Below are 21,091 nucleotides of genomic sequence, written 5' to 3' on the forward strand. Positions count from 1 at the left end.
TATTTCAGCCCCAGAGTTCAATAAATTTACTATCTCCAAAACATTATGCTTAAATAGAGTTCTAATCTCTTGGGAGTTCAGCCTTGACAATTCAAAACCAAACTTTAGAAGGGCTTCCACTCGCACTTTCTCTCTTGTTTGTCCTTTTGTTCCTCACTGGTTTTGTTTTTGAGAGAACCTGTGAATCTTTTGTGTACGTGTAGACTTGTAACAACTTGATTTTCAAGTTGGCGAGTTGGAGAGTATGCCATGCTCTCTTTCCTAAGGCAAAGAGCATCATTTAACGTTGAGTGATCACCTTAATCTCTTGGAGAATGAGTGACTTCAATCCTCCAAGAGTCAACCCCAATTGTGTCTGTGGTTAAGACAAATATCTCTGCAGCTCTTTAGGGAGAAGAGGGTTGTGCAGAAAAGTCTTTTCTTCTAAGATAGAGTCATGAATAATAACTTGTGTTATTGTACTAAGTTGGCTTACCAGAATTTCCCACTTGGCAAACTGTTTAGAGCAATGAGTGCTTTATGGAAGCAGAGTACAGAAATCTCCATTTCAGTTTTAGTAAGTATTACAGGGTTGGCCTTAGTACTCCATTGTCAGAACAAACATCCATAAAACCTTTAATAACATTTTCAAAACATATATTAACAGTTATTAATTAGACACAGCATAATTTATAAGTAGAAAAACAAGAAGAATCCAAGAATAATTGTATTCACAACATGAAATTGTAACCCCTTTGTACAACTCCTTAAAAATAACAATTAAAGAAAAAAGAAAAACAAGAAGGACACATTTTCAGTCTGAAGTTTCATGGATGAAATCTATCCCTGAATGTGATTTGCTTGGCTCATAGTATTGTTTAAAAAAAAAATGGAATGTGGATGATGTCAGGTAAGACATCTGTTCTTTAGATTGTTACAGGCTCCACTACTCCCTAATGTTTTGAAATTGCCAAGGTTTATATTCTTAAATACCTCCCTGGGTTTTGCAGCTGAATGAGTTCATGCTTTCTGATGATCAGGTGTTGGTATATTGATAATCAGCTATTTTATCACACTGCAGAGACAGAGGAGAAGAGTATTGCTGAGCACTTAACCAGGCAGAAACATCCTGAGCCAGCCAGAGAATGACTCCTTTGACTCTCGCTTTGAATTCTCCTTCTTGGTAAGATGCTAGAACTTGCTTCCAGAATCTTAATGGGAAATATATTTAGAGAGATATTTAGAAGTATTTATCAATCAACAAACATTAATTTTAACTAATTTTTATTCATTCACCCAGCAGTTATCTAATTTTTTTAAAGTAAGTCTAGGATTTCTCAGTTTCTGTCCTTTGAAAAGGAGACAGAATCACATTTAGCTGACAGGAGATCCCAACGTCATTTCCTGTGTCCTTCATCATGCCTGGATGGTAGACTTCCAGTTCTCAAATGCTTTCTGTGCAGCTTCCATAAAGCAAATCAGAAGTCCTAGCTCATTTCTAGCCTGTAACTTGGCAATTGCAGGAATCTGTCTTGTGGAAATGATGAGAGAAAGATTTAGGAGGGTGTCTATTAGTGAAACAACCTAAATATTTCAAAATGGATATTTGTTCAAGAAATTGTACCATGGCAAATTAGAATTCACTGTAGTCATGAGAAATCTTGACTAGAATATATGGAAACAGAGAGAAAGTATTTTCAGCAAAGTGTCTGGTAAAAACAAAATAAAACAAAACACTGTGAAATAGTGCTAAGGCCTCAGTTGGATCTTTATAAAGGAAGTATAAAATTACACAAGTTTCAAATTATGCCTCAAAATGTTAACAGTGGGTGTTTGGGAGGTAGGGGTGTGGTTGATTTTAACCTTTCTGAACTTTTTGTTTTCCAAATTTTATTTAATTTAGTTTATTTTTGTGGGTCATGGGGCTTGAACTCTGGGCTTGGTCATTGTCCCTGAGCTCAACTCAAGGCTACTGCTCTAACCTTAGAGTCATAGTCCCACTTCCTGTTTTCTAGTGGTTAATTGGAGATAAGAGTCTCAAGGTTTTTAGTGCACAGACTGACTTTGCATTGTGATCCTCAGATCTCAGCCTCCTGAGTAATTAGGGTTATGGACTGAGCCACCCCACTTGGCTACTGTTACTTTTTTTTTTTTTTTGCCAGTCCTGGGGACTGAGGGTCTGAGCACTGTCCTTGGGCTTTCTCAAGGCTAAATCTCTACCACGTGAGCCACAACATCACCTCTGGCTTTTTCTATGTATGTTGTACTGAGATATGGAACCTGGGTCTTCATGCATGCTAGGCAAGCATTCTACCACTAGGCCAAACTCCCGGCCCTTACGATTACTATTTTTAAGAGACATTTCTAGTGTCCAATGGCCAATACTAAGGAAGCACTATTCCTTAAAGACAATTCAATAAGACTAGTGTCTGGCTTTTGTGCTGCCCATATAAGAGGACTTGAACATCATTTCTCCATTCAACCACTAGATCTCATTCTCTGACTTTAAGGAAAACACTGGATCTCCCACCACTTTTCAATTGTAGAGAAATAGGAAGCTTTTCAATATCAGAACAAATAGTCTGTACTAGAACTACTATCCTGTAGAATAATTATGCTTTTAAGGGGAGAATTCTTGGCTACCCAGTGATGATTAAGTATGGGACTATTCTTTTTATTTCAAGAGGAGTGGCTCTAATTTAATGTTTCTGAACATCAGTAAAGGGAGTGGATATTTGTTCTCGGAAGGGTCTTTTTAATAGGATCGTTGTCTCTAAGCAATAATGTTTCCTTGGAAACTGCCTAGTGTCTGTGCAGGCAAAGATATGTGTGTTATGTGTATATGTGTGTGTGTAAATTCAGATTCGAATGGTCAAAGGTTAGTAAAGAGAAAGGTAATGCATTTGTACCCTAAAAACTCAAGTAAAAAATTATCTCCTTTTATAACCTACTTCAAATATTTGTGTGGCAGAGAAATTTGTATCTAAAACGTACAGCTTGCAGACTCACAATTGTTTTCATTTCTTTTCTCCCTTAGCTTCCAGGAGTCCAGCATGCATGTGTGGCAGGAGATGTGCAAAAGAAATGGATGTGATATGCAACCAATTGCTAAGCATTTAAAAACTTTTAACCCAAGTCCTACCCTCAGTAACTGTATAGAAATGTATGGAAAAAGGTGCTCACTGCTTACGTGAATTTTGAAAAATTCCCAGTAGTTGCTGCCCTAAAATCAGGCAGTTTAACTTTCTAAATTTATGAATCAAAATGCCAAGGTATAGAGAAGTTAAGTTGTTACATAAAATTACAAGAAATGACTCACTTTGATTACTAATCCACAGAATGAATTATTTTAGTTTGCAAATTGAAAGGGAGGAGTAGAAAAAAGACCTATACAGACTGAACAAAAATGTTTCACAGATTGCTTTATCCTTTCTACACTAATACAACTCAACATTTTTGTTACTTAAGTGAATGAATGAGTTTGCTTTATTATCATTATTATTATTATTATTATTTTTTTTGCCAGTCCTGGGCTTGGGCTCAGAGCCTGAGCACTGTCCTTGGACTTTCTCAAGGCTAGAGCTCTACCACTTGAGCCTCAGCACCACTTCCGGCGTTTTCTATGGATGTGGTACCAAGGAATCGAACCTGGGTCTTCGTGCATGCTAGTTGCGCAAGCACTCTACCACTAGCCAAACTCCCGGCCCTGCTTTATTATTTTTTTTATTGTATTTTATTCTTGGTTGATGTATAGAGAGAGGGGTTACAGTTACATTCATCAGGTAGTGAGTACATTAGTTCTTGAACATTGCTATCCCTACCTACGTTTTTGTCCCACTTTCCCCCACACTCCCTCCTAATCATCTTGTTTATCCCCTTCCCTTCCATATTTCAAATAAATGAACATATGTACAATGTACCAGCTACCAAAGTCAGAGTAACAGCATGACATAAACCATAAGGTGTGTGTAAGTGTGTGTGGAGAGAGAGAGAGAGAGAGAGAGAGAGAGAGAGAGAGAGAGAGAGAGAGAGAGAGAGAGAGAGAGAGAGAGAGAGAGAGAGAGACAGAGAGAGAGGGAGAGAGAGAGAGAGACAGACAGACAGACAGAGAGACAGAGAGAGAGACAGAGACAGAGAGAGAGACAGAGAGAGAGACAGAGAGACAGAGAGACAGAGACAGAGAGAGAGAGACAGAGAGAGAGAGAGAGAGAGGACAGAGAGAGAGAATGAAACTAACCAAACAGTAGGTTAAGAACAACAATCACAAGGCTAAGAGTATCTGATCACCTAGCATGCACAAAGACCTGGGTTTGATTCCTTGCTACTACATAATCAGAAAAAGGCATAAGTGGCGCTGTGGCTCAAGTGGCAGAGCACTAGACTTGAGCAAAACAGTGTCCAAAGACAGTGCCCGGGCCTGAGTTCAAGCCCCAGGACTGCCACAAAAAAATTCACAATGATAGACCTCTTGTTTCCGTATCCTGGAGTTCATTTCACTTAGCCTCATCCTATATGGTCATATGCACATAGCTTTTGAGCTATTGTGAAACTCTGCTAGGGGACTCCTAGATGTATAGCAATTGTAACAATTGGGGGAAACTATTGAGCCTATGCTTCTTTGCATCTGGCTTACTTCACTTAATATGAGTTTTCCCAAGTCTTTCCATTTCCTTACAAATGGGGCGATGTCATTCTTTCTGATGGCAGCATAGAATCCCATTGTGTATAAATACCACATTTTGTTGATCCAATCATCTGCTGAGGGGCATCTGGATTGGTTCCATATCTTTGCTATGGTAAATAGTGCTGCAATGAACATCATTGTGCTAGTGGATTTAGTATGACCTTGTTTCTGGAAGATTGGGTAAATGCCAATTAGTGGAATTGCTGGGTCCTAGGGGAGCTCTATGTTTAGTCTTTTGAGGAACCGCCACACTGCTTTCCAGAGTGGCTGAACGAGTTCACACTCCCACCAACAGTGTAGTAGTGATCCCTCCTGGTCACATCCCTGCCAGCATCTGTGGTTATTAGATTTCTTGATCCTGAGGATGAGTTTTCTTTTTGAGATATAGTTTCCATTTCTCAGGCTGGCCTAGAATTCTTGAGCTCACATGATCCTCTGATGTTAACCAACTAAGTAGCTGGGACCAATGATGTATATCATGACGCCTAGCTTGCTTTTCACTTATGGATGGACACTTGACATGACTGCTTCTCTCATTCATAAATGACCATGCTTATCCATCAGCTGGGGTATGAGTGACATTTGAACAAATTAATTGTGTGCTGCTGAGATGTAAATTGGCTGACAGGGTTAGAGTGAATTAGGAAATCCAGAAAAGGGGTCTGATGTATATGGATGATTGCTTCAAGAGGTTATCTCTGAAGAGGAGTGTTGGTGGTAGCTTAATAAATAATAATAATAACAACAATAGTGAAAGTATTTACATGAAATGATAAAACCTGAATGGAAAATGTCTATAGAAATCATCTTAGATGGTATTTATGATGCACAAAGGATCTTCAGGTTTTTGTTGGTATAATTCTGCATTCCAATCAACTTAAAACACATAGCAATTTTCTAAGGAGTTTGTAGATTTAACTTAGGCTCTGCTGAGCTTGGCTTGGCTGCAGTCTGTGTGCAGATTGATTCAGGTTTGATTCACAGGACTTTTGCAGGAATCATAGGCAATCTCTCAGGCATGCTCTTTATAAAGCAGGTGACAGAAGCACAAGAGGTCAAGCTATGCCATTATAGCACATTTAAAGCTTCTGTGTGCAGACTGTCTTTTCACACAACTCATATGACATAGCCCAATGTACATGCCCCCTGAAGAATCAGGAGAAGACCAGATACATATCCTAGTAATGATTTCAGGGTTGTACATGCCAGGTGTAAAGTACCTACTGCTTTTCCTCACCACTTTCTCTGATCTAGGGACTTTAAGTGTATTGGCTCACAGTCTGCAATAGGTGCTCTCCTAGCCATGTGTGCTTGGTCCATGATAACATTTATCCGTATACTATGCATTAGCATGTTCAATGGGATCTTCAGGGAGAGATTGGCATTTGAACTAACTCCTGTATGAGACAAGAAGAGTGCCACATAGGTTCCTCAGAAAAGATCTTCTAGTCAGAGCTAAAAAGCAAACAGAATAACATTGGGAAAGGATGTATCTAATTTGTTCAAGGACAAGACAGCAAGACAATATCAGGAATACAAGTGTGGGGAGAGAGTGTATGAGGGTAAGTGAAGCTATTGAATTGGAGGTTGGTATGGGAGGTTGTGTTATTCATTGAGAAGCCTTCCTTTTCCTCCTTTCTCTTTGTCATGGGTTCTTTTATGTGGCATATACTTTTCTGCCTCATTGGTGATGAAGTTGGCCATGGTATTTGCTGTAGCTAATTAAAAAGGTTCAAGTGATCATTTGCTAATTCAGCTGATGCCATAGATAGTTCAACAAAATATGAAAGCCTCTGGAGGTTTTACCCTGTCATAAGAACTTGCTCTTGGAGAACTGCTGGTACCAGAATAAAATGTGGAGCAGGCCTGTACTATCTGTAGCCTGAAGCAGAGATGTCTTGGCAAACCTTCAGATAATTGAGCAAGAAGTTATTATTATAATCCACTGAGTTTGTGAGCTGTTTGTTATTTGTTAAACTTGACATTTGAAATATGATGTAAAAAAAATCAATGTTAAAATCTTTAAAAAAAACACTGTGTTATGAAAGCAGGAACGTGACTAAAGTTAGATATTTGAGAATGAAATTTATGGGACAGGTCAGGGGAAATAATATAAATCTTGGAGGACAAAACTCGTAGATGAACGAATAATCTAGGAAATGAGTAAATTAGAGGTTTCTATCCCTTTTCTTCTTCTGTGGCCATATTGTAATCTTTGGTCAGCTTCAGAGAGAAAAAGATATAATCTGGCAAGTTGTCTGCTCTTGAGGAATAATTTCCTTTTTATTTTTTAAGGGTCAAAGTTTTAAAGGACTTTATATGAATTTTTTTCATAAGAATGTGATGACTAATTTGTTGAGAAGATTAATTCACATATCTCTTGATGTGAAGATCTTTTTGTCGCCAAATTGAGGCTAGACATGATCAATGAGGTCATTTTGGCTGTTTTAACTTGAAAATTTTCCTTTATTTTACTTAGCAATTGAAGCATAAATACACTTTATGTTTATAAGGTACATTTTCAAAGACACTTCACTTACTGTGGTTAATTTTATGATAGAATTTAAGCTTTTGCCCACTTTAATTTGTGGTGTTAAAATGTTACATCTGAGTACTCTGCTTAATTGGCTTCCAGAGAATGAATGACAGGCATGGCTATGTTTATCAGCTCTGAATCTCCATAGAAATTTTTTAGACCTTCTAAAATAACTTTATGCTTTTAGGAAATAGTATAAAACTCTTTGGGAATCCCACATTCTTGGAGAAATTAGTGTGAGGAAAGGTAGTAAGCCACACATCTTTTTGGGTCTTGTGATCTTCTGAGGTGAGATTCTTGACTAATTACTATAAAGTATTGAGAAGTACTGCTCCACCATATTTAATTAATTCATTTTTTTGTTGGTTGTGGGGCTTGAACTCTGGGCATGGGCATATTCCTTGAGCTTTTCAGCTCAAGGATACCACCCTACCCCTTGAACCACAGTGCCTAAGTAGCAAGGATTATACACATGCCCAGCTCTAGCCTTGAGAAAGCCCAACGACAGTGCTCATGCCCTGAGTTCAGGTCCCAGGACTGGCAAAAAGCAAAATCAAATGTAAAACCAAACAAATAAGCAAAAACTGGAAGTGTGGGTATGACTCATGAGGTAGAGCACCAGCCTCGAGTGTAAAGCTAAGCAATAGCATGAGGCTCTGAGTTCTGAATTCTAGCCCCAGCACAAGTACACACAAACACACACACACACACACACACACACACACACACACACACACACTCCAATTCTAATTGAAGGGATAGAAGAGTCAAAGTGCATAAAGTGCACGGGAGTGTGATCAACATTAGATAGTATTACTTAAGGCTATATAGATACTTTTTGATGAAGTTAAAGTAAAATCAAATTCTTTGTCATATTTTTGTTGCTTCTCAATAATTGGAAATTGACCACTAGGTCATTTTGAGTTGCCAAGAATGTACAGTTCGGGAGGAAAAAAAATTATAAGCCAGGAACACCATGAAAAGTAATGATGTTACCTAATGAAGAGGAGTTTGTTGCTACAAACTCGGTTGATCAGAACACAGATGTATCATTCTCTAGTTCTGGAGATCAGAAGTGAATTATGGACTTCTTGGCAGTCACAGACAGGGGTTCTTTCCATAGGACTAGGAGTCTATCTGTTTTCTTGTCCAGCTTCCTAGAGGCCACTCATATCCTTGGGCTCACAGCCCTCCTCTTCCACACCAAAATGCCAGCATTCAGCCAAGCCTTTCTCAGGAAGCTGTAGGGCTCTCTTTCATTTGCCTCCCTTTTCCATTTTGAGGAACCTCTGTGATTACTTAATTCCCACTTGAATAACCCAGGAAGACCTCACCCTTTAAGGACATATGATTTGTAAATGTAATGTAATTTCCAATCTTAACTCCTCTTAGGATATAACATCACATACCTGAACCTTCCAGAGTTTAGACCTGGAACATCTTTGGTGACATTCTCAACTCCACACTGATTCAAAAAGTATATTATCCAGAACCAGGATCTTAGCCAGGTGTTGGTGGTTCATGTCTATATTCCTAGCTACTCTGGAAGGCTGTCATCTGAGGCTCATGATTCAAAGCTAGTCTGGGCGGAAAAGTTCCCATGAGACTCTTTTTTTCCAATAAACCACCCCCAAACTGGATGTAGTGCTAAGGCTCAAAGTTGTAGAGCACTAACCTTAAGCAAAAGAGCTCAGAAAAGAGTTGAAGGACAGTACTCAGGCCCTTGATTCAAGCTTCAGGAATGGCAACAACAACAAAAAAATTAGCTTCGACATCTAGAAAATGCAGGTTTAGATTTCACAAATGCAAATGCTAAGCTTTTATGGTCACTTTTGTTACTCTATCATGTTCTTTCTTAATGTTTACTTTCTATCATTTTAAAGGTGATGTACATAGGGGTTGCAGTTATATAAGTCAGGAATGCATACATTTCTTTTTGGATGATGTCAGCCTCTCCCTCATTCTCTCCCAATTGTTCCTCCCATTCCCATCCACAAATTCCATGTTCTTACTATTTTCTGCAGATGAGGTCACTTTGAAACTTAATCTTTGGAAAATACATATATAACAGGGAAAAAGGAATAGTACAAAAACATAGAAGGCTACTGTAATGATGAATATATACCATTATAAATACAAAGCCTTACAGGTATAATATTGAGTATAAACTACATTGAAACGCCAATTGTAGATTCATTAATTGTACTAAATTTATCAGTCTGGTATTTTTGTTTTAATTAGCACACATTATAGTATACAAATATGGGACTCCTGAGGTTTTTATAGGTGTATATTGTGTACTGTGTACAAGATTCATTTTCTGGTGGGGGTACTTATAGTAGTAGCTGTGTATATGAGGAAGTGGATAACTCTCTCTAGTTTTCTCTCAGTTTTGCTTTGAACCTATTTTTTTTACCCAGTTCTGGGCCTTGAACTTAGGGCCTGAGCACTGTCCTTGGGCTTTCTCAAGGCTAGACCTCTACCACTTGAGCTTCAGCACCATTTCTGGCTTTTTTTCTATGTATGTGGTACCAAGGACTTGAACCAGTGTCTTCGTGCACGCTAGGCAAGCACTTTACCACTAGGCTAAACTCCAAGCCTTGAACCTAAAATTCTTTAAACAGGACCAAATTAGACAGTGAAGACATGCCTGAGAATTGATGGTACAGGACTAAAAGAAATGTCTGTCATGAGAGACTGAGGACAGGAAATCAGAATGGCTATGGACCCAACTTTGGCCAACATGATGGAAAGTATATGACAGCTTGAGGTCAGAGGGAGAAAGCCTAGCAAGGACATGTGGAGTGGGCTGAAGAGAGAAGGGATGGGGTACTGGAGCTAAGTGTGGGCTAGTAAAGTAGGAAGCTGCAATGGAAGAAGAGAAAGAAGAAAACACAAAACATAATGGCATGGAATTCAACTGGAACGCAATTCTACACTGATGCCCTTACAATGACCAATAAAAGATGGCTAGCAACAACCAGGTAAATTGTGCTTTCTTTTTGCTTTCTGAAGGAGGGAGAGAGAGCAAAAAGGAGACTTGTGGGAAGTTTGAACTCTTGGAATTTCAGGCAGCTATAAAATGTCAAGGGTGGAACAGGACTTTTAAAACTGTGCTGGTCAAGAACCAGAAGAGCCTTAGGTGTGAGAGAAGTAGAGAGAGACAGGAGAGAGGTGATATCTAAGGATAAGTATTTCCTCAGGGAAAAAAGGGCAGGAAGCAGAGAGGCTATGTTCAACATAAGAAGTAATTATCATGGTGTCTATTTTGGTAAGCACCTGGCCTACAAGTTCATAACTACAGAAAGGTCGAGGAAGATGTATGCTACAAAGGTCCATTCAGGCTGGTATTCAAGGGATTTCATAGCTATTATTGTATGGGAACTAGAACATCAAGAGACAGAGAAACCACATTTTGAGAGATCAAATTGGTAGTCTTTATTGGAGAGCCAGCAACTGCAGGGGACTCCTGTCTCCAAGACCTGCAGCCCCTCAAATATACTTAACACTGTCAAACTGAGCCATGGAGTAGGAGAGGAAAACAGCAGAAAAGCAATGCCAATGAACAAGATCAGCTCCAATCGGGAGTTGAAGTGGCATGCCATGGTGATTGGAGGAGAGCCAGGAGACATGTAGCATGGTGTCATGGCGCTTGAGCTGGTCTGTGCTGAAATAGTGTCAGTGTCAGGGGGCAGGGTCACAGGAAACTCAAATCTGGCAAGTTCAAGGCATAGAACCAAAAGGTCCAGTAATCTATGTCCAAGAACTCACCCCTGCCTCTAAGAATTCAGGCATGCCCATTTCCCGGGGGTGGAACTTCCTCATAGACAAGGTGACACCAGTTAAACTCAATTCTCTATCATTTACCACATGGCCAAGATAGCACTGGTCATACCCAGTATCCTTATTTCATTAGAAGAGTGTAAGTTGTGATTCATGATACCCCACTGTGGAGTGCAGGACCCTCACTGATGTCTGGTATCCTTTTACTAACAGCAAGGTATGTTTCAGTTCCCTCCTGATGTGAACTGCTGTTACTGCCTTGCAACAGGTTGCTAGTTTCCAGGCCAAGTATTGCTTGACATCCTCTTGAGTGCTTTCCTGGGTAGGGAAGGAAGGCTAAGTTAAACCAAGACATCAAGGGAAATGGTATTTACAGATTATTTAGGAAACACATTATTAAACCTTTTGTATATATTAACAGTTACTATATTATATACTGCAAAATAATGAATTTATGAGACAACCAAGAACCAGAATGCACACAAGTTATGGAGTTGAATTCAGTGAGTACTGACTCACATTTTATGGATAGAGGAGAAAATATCCACTTCAGTCACGGAACTGTACCATGCCTCACCAAGGTCAACAATGGTCTTCTAGAATGAGGGTGCTACTCACTCTTGACCACTGTCCACTCATGTAACTATCTTGGTCTATGGCTCTCTTTCCCATCAGAGCAACTGCTATCCAATTTTCAGCAGGCTGTTTGATCTCATCTGTTAGGTTGTAAATTTTTGCAGAAGTCGGGTCTGCATATACAAGTTCCTTCTGTCCATACACCTCATAATAGCTTATTAAATATTTGATGTAGGAGCATAGTTTGTTGACAGCTACCTCATTTCCAGCAGAAGAATGAACATGTTGCCAGGGTATATATTCTAGTATTTCAATCAGTAGGAGGATATGATAGACTATTCTATCTTTTATTGATGTTTATTGTTATGAACTGCAACAAAGTAATTAAGTGCGGGAGTGTAAGTCAGATGACTCTCCTAGGTGAAAATATCCTACGAATCCACAAGAGGGAGGTATGTTACCACCGAAGTAGAGACAGAGTAAATGAGATTCTGAGTCCTAACTTTTCTGAGCAGTCTGCTGTGGTGTGTTTTTCCAGATGAAAAAAAATGAGAAAAGGATTGGCTATTTGAAGTTTGGCTTTACAGTTTTCTTTTGGGATGGGAGATTAGAGAAGCTCAGTTATTTGCTGAGTCTTGGAATATGCATGCTATGTCAAGATGTATGAGTCATCAACAGCTTCAATGGACATATCTAAAGGATTTGAGGGGTTTTGTTTGGTGTTGATCACAGTGTGGCTGTTTTGAGGACAGACTGTAAAGCTGCTTTGCTCTGTCTTCCTCTTTTCTGGCAGTGGCAAAGAGGTAGTGCTGCTTAGATTGGGTTGAAAATATGTGGCGGGCAATGTTCTCACTATCTCATTTTGATTTTCAGTGTCCTTCACCAGTGAAGGGGAAATCTTGAATCGCAGGTAACAGTACAGAAGATGAATGGAGGGAACTATTTAAATAATGCATATTATTCTTCGCAATTTGCATTCAAACATGATCACCAGGGATAGAAATGATGCATAATTTCCACCAAACTGTTTACAACATTATTGCCTCATCACTTAGGGGTTTTGTTTGATTTCCCTTTAGAAAACTTTCCCCATGTGTTTACAAATGATAATACCTATTTCCATTTTCAGTGTTTGGTACTCCTGATCCCTCTCTCATTCTTCAAATAGATTATTCCCTTGATTTTCCTGTTCCTCTTCTCTAATTTTCCAGTCTCTATATTATTCAGCTGACCCTTTTTTGATCACATATTATTGCCCATGGCGATGCTCCACTCACAGGGAGGCTGTATTATATGAGATGCAGAGCACAGATGGAAGCCTGATGCCAGTGGCTCATCCTGTAATCCTGGCTATTCTGGAAGCTGGGAGTTGAGTATCTTGGTTCAAAGATAGCCCAAGAAGGAAAGTATATCAGATGTTTACTTCCAGTTCACCATCAAGAAGTTGAAAGTGAAGCTATGGCTCAAGTGGGCAGAGCTTAAGCACCATACTTAAGTGTAAAAGCTATAGGGCAGTGCCCAGGTTAATTCAAGACTCAGTATATTCTCTCTCTCTCTCTCTCTCTCTCTCTCTCTCTCTCTCTCTCTCTCTCTCTCTCTCTCTCACACACACACACACACACACACACACACACACGAAACATGTGAGATTTAGGCATTTCACTTAGGTTCATGGTGCTTTCATCTCCTAAAGCTACTTCATTGGATTTCTTTGAAGATGAGTTAGTATATGCAAAAGAGCTTAGAATGGGGTCTTTCAGATGGGAAACACTTTAGATCTGGTCTGTGTATCCATGGGTTTCACAATGACTCAATCAACTACAGATGAAAAATATTTGAAAAAATGCTCTGAATATGTATAGGCTTATTTTTCTTTTCAGTATTTCAATTTTTATATACCATTAACACTGAATTAGACATTATAAATAGCCTAAATGATCAAGGCATCTATAGTGCACCATTTTATGTCAGGGAACTTGGAGCACTTGTGAGTGTTAGTAACTGTGGCAGTCCTGCACTCAGTCTCCTGAATCCCCTATTGATATTAAGGAATTACTGTTATTATTATTAATCTCTTCTAACACAGACTTAGTGTGCAGGAGCTCATCTATACCCAAAGTCCCCAGACACATTTTCCAGGGCCTTTTAGACATAGTCAGAGAGTCCATCCATAGGTACCCTAGCATGTTCAAAATTGAATTCATCATCTGTTATGTTTTCTTGGTAAGCCTAACTTTTATATTTTTATTTCTCTCTCTCTCTCTCTCTCTCTCTCTCTCTCTCTCTCTCTCTCTCTCTCTCTCTCTCTCTCTCTCTCTCTCTCCTCTCCCTTTCTCTCCCTCCCTCCCTTCTTCCTTCCTTCCTCTCTTCCTTCCTTCCTTCCTCTCTTCCTTCCTCTCTTCCTTCCTTCCTTCCTTCCTCTCTTCCTTCCTCTCTTCCTTCCTCTCTTTCTTTCTTTCTCTCTCTTTCTTTCTTTCTCTCTCTTTCTTTCTTTCTTTCTCTCTCTCTTTCTTTCTCTCTCTCCCTTTCTTTCTCCCTCCCTTTCTTTCTCTCTCCCTTTCTTTCTCTCTCCCTTTCTTTCTTTCTTTCTTTCTTTCTTTCTTTCTTTCTTTCTTTCTTTCTTTCTTTCTTTCTTTCTTTCTTTCTTTCTTTCTTTCTTTCTTTCTTTCTTTCTTTCTTTCTTTCTTTCTTTGCCCCAGGTACTATTTCTTACAAAATATCCAACACCAGGAAGCAGTGGACTCGCCTTCCCTTCAGTCCTCCCTTTCCAATGTGTTTGGTTACCAAATCATTTCCATGTACATAATAAACTTCAGTTATACTTACCATTTTTTCTTTTATTTCATTTTATTTTATTCATACTTTAAATTACTCTAAGGACTCTGAATCTACTTATACTGTTCTTTCCATCAAGGCCAATTGCAAATATGATCCCATATAACCATATATTAAAAATACCTCATATTAAAAAATAACTTTCAGGGATATTTGTGGCTTGATAGAGAGATGTTCTGGCCAGTCCTGGGGCCTGAACTCAGGGCCTGGGTGTTGTTCCTGAGCCAATTTGTGCTCAGACTGGTGCTCTACCACTTGAGCCGCAGTGGTTTATTGGAGCTAAGGGTTTCATGGGAATTTTCTGCCTGAGCTGGATTCCAACTGTGGTCCTCAGATCTCAGCCTCCTGAGTAACTAGGATCACACAAGTGAGCCACTGGCCCCCAGCTAATACACAGATCTTCAATGATCTGGCCTCTGATGGCCTCCATGTGATGATTTTCCTTCTGTCTGCCTCTCAGGAAAGTGTCCTCTTGTCAGCCTGAAATTGCTATCTGTACAATGGAAAGAGATGAGAATGTAAATCCCTTGTGTCTAATATACATCCAAGAATACAGTAGGAACATTTTAATACCTGTATTACACATATTATAATGGTCCGGACTCTATATGAATTGTTTTTTGGTTGGTTGGTAGTGGAACTTGAAATCTGGGTCTGGGCACTGTCCCTGAACTCTTTAGCTCAAGGTTACAACTTGAGCTACAGTGCCAGTTTTTCTGTTGTTTCACTGGAGACAAGATTCTCACAGATTTTTGTGTCCTGCCAGCTTTGAACTTCAATCCTTAGATCTCAGCCTCCTGAGTAGCTAGGGTACTAGGTTAGAGCCACTGGCACCTGGCTTTGAATGGGTGTTTTTTTCATGCTCATAGACTAAAGTTGTCTTCAGTGTGTTGATTGGATCCAGCACATTCCACAACATAATTAAAATGTGAGAAATGTTTCTAACACATCAGTAATGTGGACACTTTTCAAATGATGGCTGAGAAAATGCAAGCTCAACCTAACAAATAGCCTTTTACGTAAACAGCACTCAGAGGTGCTTTTTCTCTTTAATGCATGTACATAACTTCCATTAGCATTCCTTGCCCAGTGCTTAGCTTTTATTTTTAATGTCTGTTGTATAAATCTGGATCTTGACACGTTAATGGAAAGATCTTGCATCTTGTTTGTGATGACATCATATCAAATATAAAACAGAGGTGGTTGAATTGTTTGGAAAAGTTTCATCTGAGATTACTTGATGAAAAATTATTTTAACCTAGTGGCATTCTGCCAGGGGGTCCTCTTCTTTGTTTAACTGATACCTTGTGGATATATATATATATATTATATATATATTTTATTGGTTGGTCATGCGACTTGAACTCTGGGCCTAGACTCTGTCCCTGAGCTCTTCAGCTCAAGGCTACCACCCTACCCCTTGAGCCACAGTGCCACTTTCCGTTTTCTGGTGATTAATTGGGGATAAGAGTCTCATGGACTTTTTCATGCCTGGTTGACTTTGTACTGCGATCCTCAGATCTCAGCCTCCTGGGTATCTAGGATTACATGTGTGAGCCACCATGCTCAATGCTGTGGATAATTTCTTACATATGGAATCGAATGGTCTGATGAGGTCCTGCTCCACTTAGTAGGGCCCAGAGTATAGAAAAATTCTAGAAGTTATTACAGCTTCTGCAGAAAGGCGCTGAAGTTACTTACTGGTGATGAGAAGGAACTGTAATGGGAATAGCTGCAGTTGTGTGTGTGTGTGTGTGTGTGTGTGTATGTGTGTGTGTGTGTGTGTGTGAGAGAGAGAGAGAGAGAGAGAGAGAAAGAGAGAGAGAGAGAGAGAGAGAGAGAGAGAGAGAGAGAGAGAGAGAGAGAGAGAGAGAGAGAGAGAGGCAATAGTTTATACCGATCCCTTCACATTGCCTTTGGGGTCATGTAAAGGTCTGAGTTCTTGAAATGTTGGAGGTAAGCATAGATCTTTGATTGTTTTATGATTCTCTTTTAGGTGACTCCAAGAAAGGGTGTGACTGATAGTTCCTGCTCATTACATATGGGAGTCTGAAACCTAGCATCTCCTTCTGTCACCTTCACTTACTTCCCATCCCACCTACCCTAGCATAGTGACTACCATAGCCCTGATAAGTGCTACATGGCTTTGACCTTCATGCTGAATTGTGACCCTGATGTTTTTCTAATCTTTCCTCTTTGTTCTCTGGATCAGACAGAGGCTGAATGCTTTAATTCTAGAATAAGCCACTTTTCCAAATGTGAACCTCAGTGGATATTTGAGGATCATAGGATGTAGAGTGAAAATCTAGGCCATTTTCTTCCTATTAGAGAGGACAAAACTGAGATTCATGGAACTGAAGTTATTTGTCCCAGACAGACTTAGTGACAGAAGTAGGAAGGGAGCTCAGTTCTCTGACTTTCACTATGGACCTGCTCTCCCTTTAGTGGAATCCCAATTTCTCTCATTCTATTTATTTCCACTCACACATTTCTTCCATTTGTTTTCTATAATATGGAACAACTTTCACAATATAGAAGACACAAAAGTATTTACGTTACAAAAGTCCTAACAATCAACCTAGGCCAACTTCAATGGCTATAATGTATTATTAAAATGTATTTTTGGTGGTTAATTGGAAGTAGGAGTCTCACATATGTTCCTACCTAGGCAGGCTTCAAACTCCTCAGACCTCAGCCTCCTGTGTAGCTAGGATTTTAGGTGTGAGCTACTGGTGAAAAGAGAGTATAATGCATCTTGATCAGTGCTATTCTTTCCACATTTTTCTCCTTATTTATCTGAACCACATACATCCTCTAAAGTTAAATATCTAGGCTGATACAGTCCCATTTTTCTTGACCTGTATTTTTTATTTAAGTAGCTATGTGTGATATCACTTGACAAAATACCATGATTTACTTTTTACTCATGATATACATTGAAGTTCTGTTCATGTTTTCTATTATAACCATGCCGCAGTAAACATCTTTTTACATTTTTTTACTGCTTATAAGTGAGAGATTCTGTAAGATACCTACTTGAGTAGAAATTTTGGTTTTTAGGTTATGTTTATCTTTGCTTCTACTTCCAGTTCTCTGACTTACAGGACATGGTGGAATTAGCCCCTTTGAAGTTAGGCACGACCATGCAATTTGTTTTGGAAAGTGAAATGTCAGCAGAACCTTAAAAGCCAGTGAGAATGTACCACATTATCCCTTTGCCTCTGCAAAGAGGCACTTTAATGATCCATACAGTGAATCTTCATTGTAATAGCTCTCAGAGTGATAAGTAGTAAAGCTTCCAGTTGACTTATAATAAATTTTAGGTATGAACTATCAGTAAATTAGTGATTTTTTTCTTTAAAAATAATTCATGTTAATATAAACAACCATTTCTACTCTCTGCTCAATAGCCTGTTGGTCTGTCTACCCCCTTGTCTGTCCACTGGTCTATTCTAATTTGCATTTTTCCTTACTCCTGTTTTAGGCATTCCACTCCAACTTTGGATGCTGAAATGATAGGACTATACATACTTGTCAGTATCTTAGTTCTAGCTCTGAGCTCTTTTGTCTTGACAACTGGATCCATGTTCAGACTGCTTGTAGAGTCAGCTAGTTATTAGTCTTCTTTGTGGTCTCATTTATACTTGTTAGCACCTTTATCACACCAGCCACATCTAAATGGCCAAAATAGTTTCCTTGTTTTTGAATGAGTGAATTACTTTCATATATTATTGGATTTATTTCCTTAATTTAAAAATAGTTTTGGTCTTTTTTTAAGACCTGTATAACATGGTCTACATTTTTGTTGTTGTTGTTGTTGTTGGTCATGAGGCTTGAACTCTGATCCTGGGTGCTGTCCCTGAGCTCTTCAGCTCAAGGCTATTTCTCTACCACTTGAGCCATGGCACTACTTCTGATTTTCTGGTGGTTAATTGGAGATAATAGTCTAATGGGCTTTTGTGCCGGAGCTGGCTTTGAATGGTGATCCTCAGATCTCATCCTCCTGAGTAGCTAGGATTATGGGCATGAGCCATGGGTACCTGGCTAGATAGGAATTTTTATTTTTGTTTTTTTTTGTGGGTCATGAGACTTGAACTCGGCTTGGGTGTTGTCCCTAAGTTCTTCAGCTCAAGCCTACCACAGTACCTCTGCACCTGGGTATTGTCCCTGAGCTCTTCAACTCAAGGACACCCTACCCTGGAGCCAAGCCTCACTTCCTGTTTCCTAGAGGTTGGAGATAAGAGTCTCAGGTCCTTTTGTGTCCAGGCTGTCTTTGAACCTTGATCCTCAGATCTCAGCCTCCTGAGTAGCTAGGTTACATGCCTGAGCCACCGTGCCTGGCAGGACTTTTTTAATTCGGTCAACTTATCTACAAAAACTTACTTTGTATGGTCTTTTCCATCTTCATGCAGCCAATTTTTCAGTATCTTTTAGTTTCAAAGTAAAACAGTTTTGACCATCTCCATTCAGAACCTTCTCATACTTTTAAGGTTGTCTGTCTTCATATGCATATTCTTCCACTGCATTTTTAGCATCACTCCAATTTATTCTGCATGATTGTCTCATCCCGATTTTCAATATGTAAGTCAAATGATTTCCTGGTCTATCTGCCACGATTAACTGACTGTCAATCTGCAGGTTCACTGTACTGGGTTTTACTTTACCATCTTGTTTTGCTTTGTGGTCCAGCTTGGTGGGGGGTGGTCCCCATTTTTTTAGTCTTTGTTTTAGGTTCTGTTCATGTCACCTGCGGTTGTGCCTCACCACATGGCTTCCCCTGCATTCTCTCTCTCCTCCGCCTTGTGATCTTTGATTTCCATGACTTCTCTGTTTTATTCACATTTGTGCACTTTCACAAGAGATGCCTGGGACACATGAAAATTCCATGGATGCACTGAGCCATCAGACTGGGGCCTGGCTTTGTGAACTGAAAACTGAGCTATGGCACGATCTGGATAGAGTAATCCCAAGGAGTGGCATAGTAAGTTCTCCAAACGAAACATTGTTTTCTGTTAAACATGGCTTTCTTCACAATCTCTTCTCCCTTCTTTGGCTGGAGAATCCATCTCAGAAGTATTGGAGATGCTCCCACATCATAGAAAATGCTCTCACTTTGGAAATATGCAGTGTACGCTTATAATGCACAGCCTCCAGTGATTAAATTCATCAACATTTAATGTTAGAGTAGGTCTTTGAACAAATTTGTTGGTATTCCTTACCATTGTAGGAATTTTTGTGGCTCCATCATCTCCACTACATCAATATCCTCATTAATTTGGCTTATTTTAGAACACTGAATAGATGGCTCTGCTCATTACACATTTTTAGAAATTTGTTTCAATTCACAGTTCTGTATACATATCCACATTGTTTATAGAATTCTGTATACATATCTACATTGTTCAGTGCTCAATGAGAGGTCTGAAGAATTTGTACTCTATGAGTTCTTGAGTTTGTCATACTCTTGAGACAGGATTCAAGGATTTTAGACTTCTATTTCTTCTCAAATTTTCCACGGATGTAATTTACTTACACGGCACTAAATTCTCTGCCTCTCCTGTCATGTCAAATGCTGTGGCCCCAAATTGCAATTTTACTCCATTGAATGCATATATTGCAACTTGACAAACATTATACCCATGTTTACAAAAGCCCCATTTCTTGGCTTCTCTTCTAAGGTAGGAATATCTTGTTTATAGATTCTGTATGGAAGAGCAACTACAGTAGTTTTATTCATTAATCATAGGCAATTATAACAATCAGTTTTGTATCCATCACCAATCATCTTTCCATATAATTATGGAAAGTATGGATGGAAACACGATTCCATAAGAAGCCACTAGGCTTCCTTATAAACACTTTTCAGAGAGGTGAGATACCTCAGAACTGAGATATTTATGATTTGTGACCAGTCAGAACAAAAATGTTCACAAGACCTTAACTCCATTAATGGTGAGCTGTACCTGTCATCTCAGCTATGTAAGAAGCATTAATAGGATAGCAGTCCAAACCAGCCTGGGCAAAAAGTGACACCCTATTTAAAAAAAAAATTGACAAAAACGAAAAGGTCTGGGGCCTGGCTCAAGTGCTGAGTACTGACACAGATCCTGAGTTAAGAACCCAGTAAATGCTAAAAGCAAAAAAAAAAAAGCAAACTAAACAACAACAATAACAACAGAACCTACTTTCTTTCTGGTTTCTTTTCCTGTTTAAATAAGAGCATGATGTGCACTTGCTTAGTAGTAAAATTTGTTCTTCCTAGTTAGCATATGTCACGTTTATAACTGGTAGCCCAGTGGATAATCATACAATACCAAATACAAGATTAGATTTTTCTGCCTCCACAAGCAAATCAGGGACTATTTGCCTATGGAATTAAAAAAATCCTGGAACTGTATTCTTTGCCTTGAAAATTGCTTTGTTATTAGCACCTGCCCCAATTGAATGGGTTCATAGGGCTGAAAGAAATACAAGGCAGGATTGCAGTGGTCATGACTGCATTAACAATCATGCATGTGCTGCTAGTACAGGCACAAGTTCATCAGGGCTTGGAAAACATAGGTCTATACCTGCTTTAATAAGGTATGATCATACATTGTAAGATTCATCCACTGTAAACTTTATAATTCTGAGTTATCAAGTAAATATAGAGTTGTGTAACATTTTCATGGTTTTTGTAGTATAATTGGGCCATATGA

General features: G+C 39.1%; 1 pseudogene; it reads right to left on the bottom strand.

The window, feature by feature from the left end:
• Positions 1-104: 104 nt before the first annotated feature.
• LOC150063303 (heat shock 70 kDa protein 4-like) lies at positions 105-19,641 on the bottom strand (annotated as a pseudogene).
• Between the last annotated feature and the right edge of the window lie 1,450 nt (positions 19,642-21,091).

This window comes from Megascapheus bottae, chromosome 5 (assembly GCF_031878675.1).
Source record: "Megascapheus bottae isolate mThoBot1 chromosome 5, mThoBot2.hap1, whole genome shotgun sequence".
Taxonomy (NCBI): domain Eukaryota; kingdom Metazoa; phylum Chordata; class Mammalia; order Rodentia; family Geomyidae; genus Megascapheus; species Megascapheus bottae.